We start from the raw sequence: 13464 nt of genomic DNA, 5'->3' as shown, positions 1-13464 counted from the left end.
TTCTCATGGTGAAAACCCTTCAGGATTTATGGATGGACTCATCATTATCTACAGAACAAACCTTAACCTCCATTCCTTTACCCATGGTGGTCCTTTAGCTTAGTATTTCTTCCTGGCCCCCAGTTACTCTTTGCTTACTGGAATACATTGTTACCTTAAAGACCCACCTCATCTGTGACCTCTATTTTGGAAGCCTTCCATGGTGAAATAATCATAAATATTCCCTCCTTTTTGTTTCCAGAACATGTTACTTTCCATTTATTTAGCATGTATATATTCTCTGTCTTGAATCAAAAGTAATTGCTTATTTTTAACTTACTTTATTAGATTGTATGGTCCTTAAGGGCCAGCATTGCGGGGGTTTTTTCTAATTTCCTCCCAATAGTCCCCCACCACCAACATCCAGCATAAATAAATGTTTTATAAATATACATTGATTCCAGTTTAATTTCTAAAACTCACTAACATAAATTAGTAATTTCAGTACTACCTCATAATCTATGGTCTTGAAATCTTGTCTCCAGTGTGTTACATTTTCACTTGATCAATTTTGTACCTATAATGATTTAATTAAATTATTGATTATTCACTGGTCTCTATGTCTTTATGCATTTAATAGCTTGATCTATTCATACATGCTTGAGTACTGCTTCTGCAGAAATATACTGAGAAAGAAAAATGACTTTATTGTCTTCCTAAAATGAATTTGATTTCATTGATAATATTCTTTCAGAATGAGTCTGATTAATGTACACTGCCCTTAGTATTCTTTAAACATGGCCACTCAATATGTCCCTCAATTTTGAATTTATAGCCATGTCTAAGCCGTCCCTGACAAAAAAAAAAAAGAAGAAGAAAAGGAAGAAAAATGAAAATCCAGGAACTAGATTGATTCAAGGAGGCTTATATATTCCATGTGGTAAAACAGAAACAAAAGAGAAGAGTCAACAAGGAGATGGTACTTGTAACATTTGGCAGCTTGCTCACTGAGAACCACTCTTAATTAGCATTATTACCCCCCAAAAAAACTGGCATACTACCTTGTATGTAGGCACTCTGCCATCAGACAGATGGGTCTGCACAAGAGATGCCAAAAAACCACATATGAACATCAAACATGGCTCTTAACCATGTTATTTTCAGCTTATAGTATTTAAATGACTGTTGTCCTGCAATGCCATGATTGCAGTCAAGAAGAAGAGGAAATATAGCAATTACAACCACAGCAACTGTCAGGGACCAAAGAAGAGGGGTTCCCATTTCAACCTATCTCTTTGGCTGTTGCTTTGAATTTTAGCTAAAAATTTTAGCCTAAAAGTTTAATGCTGTGGTACGGAGTACAGAAACTCCAGGAAACACTTTCTTATATATATATAGGCAAACATTAGCAAATGGACTAAAGTCATCATTCTGAAGGGTGATGAGAATTTTCTAGGGGCTGATGAAAATTTTGTTTCTGAAAATACAGTTTCTACTGAAATCATAGCTACCAAAAAAGACTTCTCTAGCAGTATGTATCACTAAAATTTGAAAAGATTGATTTCCAGTACCACTTGAAAGTTTAAATTAAATTTTGACCATCAAAATATATTTCAATTTTTTTAAAAAAATGCATATTATGTTAGCCACGTAGCCAACTAAGTTTCTCACAACCTTAGATTTATAAGCTTATTTATAAAACCTAAAATTAGGGTCAATTAATATTAATGAAGCACTTATTATGTTCATAGCACTATGCTGAGCTCTGTGTGTGATAAAGAAACAAGTAAGACAACAGGTCTATCATCTCTGGACTTTCCATGCAGTTGTGAAGGATATACATGATAAGTTATATTTGAAATTTTATGATTGTTTACTGAAAGAAGTTATACCCAGTTTAAGGCAGCAGTAAAGATCCTTGAAGGAGGTAAAATTCAAAATAGGCTGAGAAGAGTGGGTAGAATTTACAATCAGTTGAATAAAGTGTACAGTTGTTATCTATCCTTTATGGAGCAGATACAGACAGAATCAGAGGCTCTGATAATGTCCAGATAATTTAAATGGCTTCTCCATGGCTTTCTGAATATTGTTATAGAATCCTTTAAAATATTCCAATAATTGCCTAAATAAATAACTAATAATCTTCTCTGGTGGATTTCCTGCAAAGATCCCATCCATCGTGCCTTGTAAGGCAGGTGTTGTATTTAGTTTCAGAGATGACCACAAAAGCCTGTCTGCCTAAGGGAACCTGGCCAAAGAGAAAGCCAACTCATGAGGAGTCACTATACAAACTTCTCAATCAGAGATATCTGAGGGATTTCCAGGGTCACTTCCAACAGAACCACCTTGCTCATCTTCCTTCTTAATTTTCCAGAATTATATACTTCCCCCCATTCCCAAGGAAAATAGATTTCCATTTTCCTGCTCAGTTCAACAGAATTCAGTCTTGGAAGTCAAACTTTTAAATGTATTAATTGGTTCAAATTATCTATTTTCCTGCTGCTGTGTTCTTCTGCTACTTCAGTTCCATTCAGGACCAGAACTTTTCTTTCCCACAAGCCTCATAACCAAAAATGTGTCCTCTGATTCTTCCCAGCCTTGACTTTTCCTGACTTTTTGATTCAATAAACTACTGCTCTGGAAAGGAACTGGCTGGCCCTTATCAGTGGACATATAAACTTTAATAATCCTCTCCACTAACATTAAAGCTATCAAGTTTGCCTTCATAATAAGAGTGTCTTTAAGTGTAAATGTCTCCCAGTAGGCATTTATCCTCTGTGTAGGAGGGAAACAATGGAATGGATTGAAATGCAGTCTCTTCCCTAAATGCTAGGATTGAATTAACCTGCCAGCTCCCTATGAAAATTAAAAAATAACCGCTCAACAGGCTCACATATTATATGTTTGAATAAAAGGAAATGTTAAACAAAATGTCTGACTCACAGTAGGCACTCAGTAAATATTTAAAGAATTGGTAAATTAATTCCTTTCCTTTCACATTATTATTGTAACCTTATAAAAACCCTGTTGCCTAGTAACTACTCAAGGAAACTGTTCCTGACCACAAGGTAGGATTATTATTTATAATTTATACATTGTATTTTCTAAGTAAATATATTTATAAATTATTTTCAAAATGTAGTATTCAACTTTTAACATCCTATAGCAAATAGCAAGTCAATTGCAATTATTAGACACTAAAAACAGGTTTGTTATTCATTTATTCAACAAATATTACTTACACAGTCTATCAGGATTGGTGAGGTTATGCGGCAACAATAAACAACCCGAGAACTCAATGGATTAAAACAATAAAGTGCATATTTTACTCACACTATATATCTATTGCAGGTTCATAAGAAGGTTCTGCTCATTGTGGTCACTCACTGACCAGTTTGACAGAAATATCATCTCATGTTATTCTTCCATGATCACAGATGCCAAGAAAACAGAGACAATTATGAACCAGACACTAGTTCTTAAAGCTGTTTCATGGAATGCCACATGTCACATCTGACAAAATTTTATTGATCAAAAAAAGTCACATGGATATGCCTGGGTTCAACAGACAAAGGTGTAAAACCTTCCACACTTGTAGTACCACAGGAGATAAATCAAGCTATATGGTGAAAAGTAACACAATCTTCTACAAGCATGTAGTAATTTATTTGGTCTGATGCACAAAGTCACAAGGTGAATAAGATAAACTTGAGCTCTGTTGAGTATTATCCCCTCCTTGGGGTTGGGAATGATTTTGTTTCTCTGTGTCCCCCTACCATGAAAAAAATATTTCTTCAATCTATGATTGTGGATAATAATGATGACTATGTTTACTTCACAGAAGTAATCACAAAATAATAATCTCTTACAATGAAGTTGAACGTAGCAAACACTTTGGGTTACTGAGGCCTAAATGTAGAGCCTATCTAGATTTTCTCCTACTCAATTATCCCATCAAAGCTCACTGTATGTAAACTATGTAGGAGACGGATTGCCCTTCTGATTGCCCACGCCATGCCTCTAAGTCCCCTCCACATTTTGTCTTCATCCTCTCCACCATTCTTCCTAAAACTCTAACCATATCTGGAAGCCTGGAAGATAAAAAGCCTCAATTACCTTCCCATCTTGTTTGTGGAGACTGCCATTGAAACCAGAAGCGCTAACAAAGAGATGCAAAGTGCTACAAAGTGCTACATAAATTTAAGAATGACTCTTACAATAAACCTAAAGAAGTGTGCCTCTAGTGAGGACAGTGAAGATAGAAGAGATTTGGGAGACAAAACTTGGGGCCATTCTGATCTGATAGTCTTAAAAGTAACATAGCAGACTATGTATATAGTCTTCTTTTTTCTTAAGTATTAGGTCTAATTAAGTTTTTCTACTTTTGTTTTAAGTTTAAGCTCCCATTTTCTTTTGGTTATGGTCCTTTAATAAGAGTTGCTTTGTTCTAGCTACCCCCCGAAAAAAAGGACTATAAATTTATCTTGGAACTATAAGCTGGATGGAGCAGCAAGATTGGTTTTAGACAGAACTGTTTATTAAATAGTCAGTCTTGGCATATTTAAGGCATTATGGTATAATGGGAATACCATGGGATTTGAAGTCAAGCTGACAGTTTTGAGTACAGACTCTATTGCTCATTACCAAATTTCTCACTGAACTTCAGATCTTTTCTTCAAAATGGAGATAATGTCAGCCACTTCATATTATCATAAGATTAAAAAAAAAAAAAGGTAATGCAATACCATAGGAAAATGCCTAGCAGAGAGATTCTCCCTCTGTCCTTTGGTGATTCATATGTATCCTTTCTGCTAGGTTTTCTTCTCAGAGAATATGGTATGTTTCATCTTTATCTATAGTTCCTAATTTTATATGAAATATAAGACTTATGACTATCTCAGGAAATATTTTATCGGGTCTATGAACAGTAGCACTAAATTATAACTGATAACCAGACTTAGGATGTTCTCTCTCTCTGAGGTAATTTGAATTTTGAAAGGGGATAAAGTCTTAAGGTAAAGAATTAATCTTAATCTCACATAAGCACCCACTCTGAGTCTTTTAACTTTCAACTTGTGTGACCCTGAACTAATCACTATTTATCCTTGGGTAAGTTATTGCCCATTCTAAGCCTCCATTTTTTGTTTTGTTTTGTTGTTGTTTTTAACTTTAACACAATGAACTAAAACTTGGTTATCTTTAAAGATAAACCCTATCAGTCCTAACATTCTATAGTTTTTATTGTGAAACTTCAAGTAATAATAAAGAATAAAAATAATATTTACCGAATACAAAAATTAGGCTGTGTGCTCTAAACAATTTTTAATTCTCAAAGAATTTCTGAGTCATGATTATTCTCTCTGTTTTACAAATGAGGACTTTGAGGTTTAGCAAGAATTAAGAGGCTTGGGCTTCCCTGGTGGCGCAGTGGTTGAGGGTCCGCCTGCCGATGCAGGGGACACAGGTTCGTGCCCCGGTCCGGGAAGATCCCACATGCCGCGGAGTGGCTGCGCCCGTGAGCCATGGACGCTGAGCCTGCGCGTCCGGAGCCTGTGCTCCACAAAGGGAGAGGCCACAACAGTGAGAGGCCCGCGTACCGCAAAAAAAAAAAAAAAAAAAAAAAAAAAAAAAAAGAATTAAGAGGCTTGCCCTAGGTTGGATGGTTGACAAGCAGATGAGCCAAACACTTTAAACTCCCACTCATCTAACTCCAAAGCCTTTGTTCATTTCACCCCTGCAATGGGAAAGTCTTTTTTGCCACCCATGAAATTACACCATTAAGGAGGCCACTATTTTCAAGGCTGTTTGTTTTATTGCAGTCATCTACACACCATCACTTGTAAGCTCCTAGAGAAAGACAGTCATGCACAATTTGTTTTTTGAAGTTCCAGCGCCTAAGGAAACTAAGGGATCAAGTATGTTTTCAATTAGGGTTTGCAACAGAATAGAAGACAGAAAAGGAAGAGGAGAGAGAGGAAGGGAGGAAGATAAGAAAGAAGGAAAGAAGCACTTATTTTATTTCTTACCCATTATGAGCTTTAAATCTTGCTTTGCTAAACTGGAATAACAGCTATCTGAGAGCTATTTATAGATAGCCATTTTCTACTATAAGCAGGATATTGTGAAATTAAACTTTATTTTGAAAACTTTTTAATTTTTTTCAACTTTAATGTCATTCTAAGTTCAACTTTGTGACATCACACACAAGAAGGTATTTTACGCTAAAAGGAATGAAAAACTTTTTCTCTAATGTTCTTATGTTCTGTAATTGAGACATGCAAATTAAACTGACAAAAGACAGATTAACAGCATAAAAGCATAAAAATTTTATGTGCATGGAGACTCCACAGAAAAAAAGTGAAAACCCAAAGAAGTGGTTAGACTGGGGGCTTATACATCATTTAAAAAAGAGCAATAAAATTGTGGGAAGCTGACTAGGAGATGTATGGTAAGTAAGGGTTGTTTATTAAGATGTGTTATACAGACTCATCTCAGTGTTACCTCAGGTCTTCCTGGCATGGGAGAGGGAACACCTTTACAGATGGAAATGTATATTACCTTTATGAAGAGCAATTTATGCCCTGCTCTTAGGCAGAAAAGGTGGAGGACAGAGAGCTTTTCTTGTGTTTGTTGTTTTTCAATTGACTTCAAGCTCAAAATAATTCTTATGCCAAAGTGGCATTTTTAGGGGCGTGGAATATTCTGATTCCCTTCAATGCCAATAAGATTTTTGAATATTTAAAAGAACAACAAAGAGCTTCCCTGGTGGCGCAGTGGTTGAGAGTCTGCCTGCCGATGCAGGGGACACGGGTTCGTGCCCCGGTCCGGGAAGATCCCATATGCCGCGGAGCGGCTGGGCCCGTGAGCCATGGCCGCTGAGCCTGCGCGTCCGGAGCCTGTGCTCTGCATCGGGAGAGGCCACAGCAGTGAGAGGCCCGCATACCGCAAAAAAAAAAGAACAACAAAGTCTATTAGAAAGGCTAGTGAAGATGGGAGTGAGGAAATGCCTTCACTCCCTGTTGGTTGCCATGTTGAGTATACACTTCCTGTATCAAAATTTATTTAAAATTATATATCCCTCAACCTAGCAATCCTACTTCCTGGAATATATTGAGAGGCAATAATCAGATGCATGTACAAAAATGTGTCTATATATTTGTTAATCAAAGTCAATTTTATAACAGTAATAAACTAGGGGGAAACCCTAAATGTACATCTACAGATAAATGAATACATAAAGTATTATGGCCAAACTATGAACCAGGTATCTACAATATAGATCTTTATTTATTAGCATGACAGATGTCTTTGTCATACCATTTAATGAAAACATTGTTTATAGAATATATATAGCATGAAAACGTAAATTTTATATTAATAATATCTGTGTTTTGTTTTGTTTTTTTGCGGTACATGGGTCTCTCGCTGTTCTAGCCTCTCCTGTTGTGGAACACAGGCTCCGGATGCGCAGGCCCAGTGGCCATGGCTCACGGGCACAGCCGCTCCACGGCATGTGGGATCTTCCCGGACCGGGGCACGAACCCGTGTCTCCTGCATCAGCAGGAGGACTCTCAACCACTGCGCCACCAGGGAAGCCCTGTCTATGTAACTTTTTATAGGGAGATGTCTATATTCACCGAAAAACTAACAGTAGTAATCATTACCTTATCTTCACTTTTTAATAATATTTTAGTTTTCATGATTTACAGGTGTTACTTTTATTATTGAGAGAAAAAGATATTTTTAATTAGGAAAAATGTGTTTTGAAATATTAGGAAATATGAAAAAATTATGATGAATTTTTAATAAAATAAACCTTGGGAGACTTGAAAATAATTGGATGTACAGTAGTCTCCCCTTATCTGCAGGGGTTATATTCCAATATACCCAGTGGTTGCCTGAAATCTCAGACAGTACGTAACCCTATGTATACTAAGTTTTTTCCTACACAGACATAGCTATGATAGAGTGTAATTTATAAATTAGGCACAGTGAGAGACTATCTGAATTGCATCACTACTCTTGTGCATTGGGATCATTGTTAAGTAAAATAAGGATTACTTGAACACAAGCACTGTGATACCGTAACAGTGGATCTGATAACTGAGATGGCTACTAAGTGCCTATGTGGTGGGTAGCATATACAGCATGAATATGCCAAACAAAGGAATGATCTCAAGTGGGATGAAGCAGGATGGTGTAAGATTTCATCAAGCTACTTAAAACTCCATGCAATTTAAAATATGAATTGCTTATTTCTGGAATTTTCCATTTAATATTTTCAGACCAAAGTTGACCATAGGTAACAAACCATGGAAAGCAAAACTGGGAATAAGGGTGAACTACTGTAAAAGGTTTAAGTATGTTCTCAATATCAATAAGGACTTGAACTATTGTCACAACTTTTTAAATACAACTCCGAAAAATAGATCACTTTGGATAGTACATGTGCATAGAAAGTGGGCAGAGGGTCAGAACAAGGGGGAAAAAAATCTTGTACCTCACTCAGCTCCATCCTCTTTTCTAGTGAGTTTGTGGAATATCAAATAAAGTTCCATCACATGGTTTAGTCAAATGTTTTACTATTAAATGGAAGTCTGATATAGTGTCTTCCAACACTGCTCTCCATCTAGGGATATGATTTTTATCTTGTGATGCATTTTGAAAAAGTTGATCTCTCTGTAATGTTAGTTGTGTGAGAAAATTTAACTACTCCTTGGGATTGTATGTGGGAAATCCAAAAATAATAGCAATAGCATTAAATAATAACTCCCAATTTTATTTATATGATGGGAATTGTTTGAGTGTTTCGCTGAAACTTTGTCTATAGACCAGCCTACTGGAAGGTTTAATAGTCTCCATGGTATCTGTTCTGGATCTCAGGAGTGGTACTATTGCTTTCCCTGTTGTTTTATATAACAGCATGGAAATTCAGGATAAAGACCCAAAAACAAATAGCCAGACTTAGAAACATTCAATCAGGGCAATGTATTTTATTTCTTTTAAACAAAATGAAATCTTTATAAGAACATTAGCATAAATATCAGTATCATACTTCTAAATGCCACAGAAAATTGAGAGCTGAAAGGGACCATAGAGAGTGTCGAAAATTTATAGTAAATGAGGTGTCAATATAAAATGTAAATCTCAGAAGAAAAAGAATTTCTTTGCCATTGTACAAGTCCCAATTATCTTCCACAGTATCCTCTCATTGAGCCACTTTTTCTTAAAGTAAGTTATTTCTGTCCTTATCCCTCACGTCAGCACTTCCAGGATTTCTTGTCCTAGAATTTTGCCTGTACCCGCGCTCTCCTTGATTTGAGGCTTGAACTGGTCACAGTGCTGTCAGAGCTAGTCTTCCCCTGCACTGGCTGTTCCTGTCAAGCAGTTGTTAGTGGACTGAGTCTTTGGTTTCCTCTGTCTCCTCCCTAAGTCAAAGCAAAATGAAAACAATAGGATTCTCGTTGGCTTCCATTACTGTATTTTCTCCATTCTGAAACAATATATTACTTTTCTGACATGTAGAGCTCCCTCATTTTTTCTTCATATCTTATGCCTATATCTTAAACTTCTTTTGGGTATAACACAACTCAATTCTGAGGCATATATTGACTTAAATTAGATTAGTTGTTTATTAACTTTATCTTTTTTTGTGGAAGGTTTTATATAATTTAACTGATATTTAACTCCCCTTTCCCAAATATTCCTTATAAAAGAAGGCAATCTTCTGGGAAAATTTTAAATTGATTCAAAGTACTTTACATTTTAATAATTAAACAGTACTTTCCACAAAATGAATTGAAGATCTTGTCCTACTCTCTGAAGAAAAATCCTCAGAGGAATTTGATTAAAGATAACCTATTTTTTATATATCACATAAAATCTAATTAGAGAATCAATCTCTGCTTTTGGCTCAAAGGGACTGGGCCAAAACAATGAAAAACCCACATATCTAAAAAAAATTATTGTAAAACTTGAAGCTTTATACTCACCAGAAAACTACAATTTTTTCCTCTCTTTCCGTATAAATTATCAAGATAATACCATGCAGGGCAATAGATCGTCAGCATATTAATTTCATGTTACTATTATAATATCAATACCATGAGATATTATTGTTGAGTATTATTGTTGTCAATTTAAATTAAGAAATTAAGATCAAATTGGATCAGTAAGTTGCCCAAAGTCACCAATACACGTGGGAGAACTAGAGATTCTAATGTAAAGTCACTAACCTTTCTGTTATGTCAATACCCCAGAGAGTCACTCATGATGAGAAATTGGTGTGAAATATTTTTCTGGATGAGACATCATAGTATATGATCCAACCAAAAATATGTAGATTGTAACTCACTGTTATTTGAGTTACAAGTTTAATCATAAGACCCCGTGGTCTGTGCCCAACACATCTTAACTACCTTGAGCTACTTATTCACTCTATCTCTTTATTCCTCTGCCATTTGCAACCTATAGAGCCTCTAACTGTTTAAATATTTTTCACAATTCCAACTCTCAAAATAACCAGCTTTCTAACCCCTTTGTAGGATAAGCCTTCAAATGCCAGTAGCTCTCATCTCCATGCATTTGTTTCTTTCCAAAGAGCACTATGCTATTCCATGCATTCTTAACCTGGCAGTGAACTTGAGAAGGAGAAAAGATGATACTTACTCCTTTAAAATATATACAAATATTGTGTATATTTGAATATGTGCATTTTACTGAGGATCGAGTTCTTAAATTTTAAAAATTCCCTGAGGGAAAATTTTTATTTTTCCACAAAACACTTAATTCTATCTAAATTGCAAGCCAGTGTTCACCATGGTAGGAATATTGGCGAGCTGGAGAGAAAGCGTTGCTCAATAAATATGTGAAAGAAGAAATATAAAAAGAAGAAGTAAAAGAAGGAAAGGCAGAGGAATAACATTTTTCACTTATTCAAAAACATTTCTTGAGCACCTACTGTGTGAGACACCACATATTACCTCATAGAATACTTAAAAGCATGCAAATTACTTTCAAAAACATTATCTAATCCAATAGTAATTAGTATTTTAAAAATGAATATTTAGTAATGAATAAAATCTTTTAATGTTACTTTATTAGAGTGATTAGTTTCAAAACTGATACAGGGAAAAAATAAATCTTAATAAACAATGACTAAAGTTTGCAAAAAAGTGATTGCTAAAACTGAGCTCTCTGAAACTGAATTCTGGCAAACAATTCTCAGAGGTATAAGGTACAGCTGTGCATTCAAGCCTGAAATCACTACATCAGTTAATTTTAGACTATACTTATCAGTAATAATGTCATTGTTCTCATTTTTTATACTATATTACCCATGATTCCTACTGTGACAGCTAAATTGTTCTCAAATTTACCATAGTCAAAAAAGTTTAAATTACACATGTGTATGATTTTGTTTCTAGAACTTTGGAAAATTGATGATGGTGATGATGGAGAGCTTACTTCTGACTTATTGCAAGTTTAGATTGAACCACAACCAAAAAAGACTTTCAAAGTGTATAATAATAGCACTTTTAAACAGTCAAGGAAACAACTTTTATCACATTTTGTGAAGTCCTCAATTCACTGGGAATAAACTAGATATTAATTATTATTATTATATATTATTTATGCTATTATTATACTTATTATTCTTTTGAGACTGTTTTAATGAACATAGCAGAATAGTAACCTAGAAGACTCAAATCTCCCATCTTATGCTTCAGCCAGAGAGGTTAGCCAATACTAGGACTAGTTTTACTCAATTTTATAAATATTTGGTTAATTGTTTGTTTTGCTCACCAGCTGCACACTACTTGAGGGTCGTATATGTGAAAATATATGCAAAAATAAGGAAATAAAGACAGGACTGTAGAAGAGGTCCAACTGATCATGTTTTTTTCCTCTGTCCCATGGTACCTCTCAGTAAATATCTACCTACTTTATTTGGGCTTATTCAGTTGGTGAAAAATCAGAAATAATTAACAATATCTGAGAATTATATTTACTGTGATTATAAACATATAAAATTTCTTATTTAATATTCCCAATAATCCTTACAAATAGAGAATAGGGTTTTTTTTCACATAAAGAAAAGAGAGTCAAGGAAATCAGACTATTTGAAAAAAAGGATAAGAGCTCAGTTTCAATATTGGCTCTGTTTGACTTAAAACCCATCGTCCTTCTTACTATTAGTCCAGTTTTGACACAAGAAATCAACCAGGAAGGTAGTTCCATAATTTAGATGTGAAAGAAAGAGAGTTTAGACTACACCAGTTGAGTTGGAAAGACAGAGAATAAGGGAAGAATGATAGCTCATCATATGGGTTTTCTAAGAATGTTTCAGCATGACTCAAAATAGGATAAGGCTCAATGTACCTCAGTGACCTCCCAGAAGTCTATAACACAATTTCATTCAAGAAATATGGTGACTAATTATTGTTCTAATCCCACTTTCCAATCCTAATCCCAGCCTAACATGAACTCCAAAGCTTGTTTCATACAACATAACTATTTAAATTCCATAGTGGGTATTATTGTCTTTTTTTTTTTCATTCTCAAAACACAGTGTTTTAAATAAGTCTACAAAAATAGTATACACATTATATCATAGGCTTGCAAAAAGAAGCAAAGTCCATTATTCTGTGATTTATTTCAGGTATACTTTGAGCATATTTTCTGAAGTGGAAATTCTTACCTTTTAATTTGCTCTCTCTCTTATTTATTCTAAACTTACTCTCAACTTCGCAAAACCGTGCCTGAATGGTCTATTAAGCCAGTAACAATTTATTTTGTCGTAGTATAAGTCATGTAACTGGTAATGTTTTAGCTTCTGGAGAAACAAGTGAATAAGACATGGTAATTGCCCATCAGAACCTCGTAGTTTCTTAGAAAGTCAGGCAAATAGATTCAATACAAGGAGGTTGAGGTCCTTGTAGAAGTTCTCAGAAGGCACAATGGAGGAGAAAGGAAAAAGGAGCTGGTTGCTTCTCATTCTTGTAATCTTTGTTCTTAAAGCTAGAATTGGCTTTTGACTCATCATATATTACAAGTTCTAAGCTAAATTGACTTTGCACATTAATCTGATCACATCTTCCAAGTTTAAATTATATTAAAGATCTCCCATCATATAAATTTGAAATATCTTACCAGGATAGAAGTCCTATATAAATCCTGGCCCCTGACAACCTCTCATTTCTCATTTCACTAAGACATATACCATCACTTTAGCCATATTACAAAAATATACAGTTCAACAATGGCACACTCCTGCCTCTGAGACCTTACACAAGGTTTTTCTTCTATCTGAAATGCTATACCTCTTTCTTCTAGCTAACTCCAAGTAAAATTTTCTGATAACTCTTTTTTTCTAGCTAATATCCATCTAATTTTAGCTTAAGACTTGCACTCTCCAGGAATCCTTCCTGACCCGTGATTCCAGTGCTCATACCATGTACTCCCAAAGCAGCATGATTATAAGGC

Source organism: Lagenorhynchus albirostris, chromosome 9 (genome assembly GCF_949774975.1).
Source record: "Lagenorhynchus albirostris chromosome 9, mLagAlb1.1, whole genome shotgun sequence".
NCBI classification, from domain to species: Eukaryota; Metazoa; Chordata; class Mammalia; order Artiodactyla; family Delphinidae; genus Lagenorhynchus; species Lagenorhynchus albirostris.
This window is presented reverse-complemented; position numbering follows the sequence as displayed.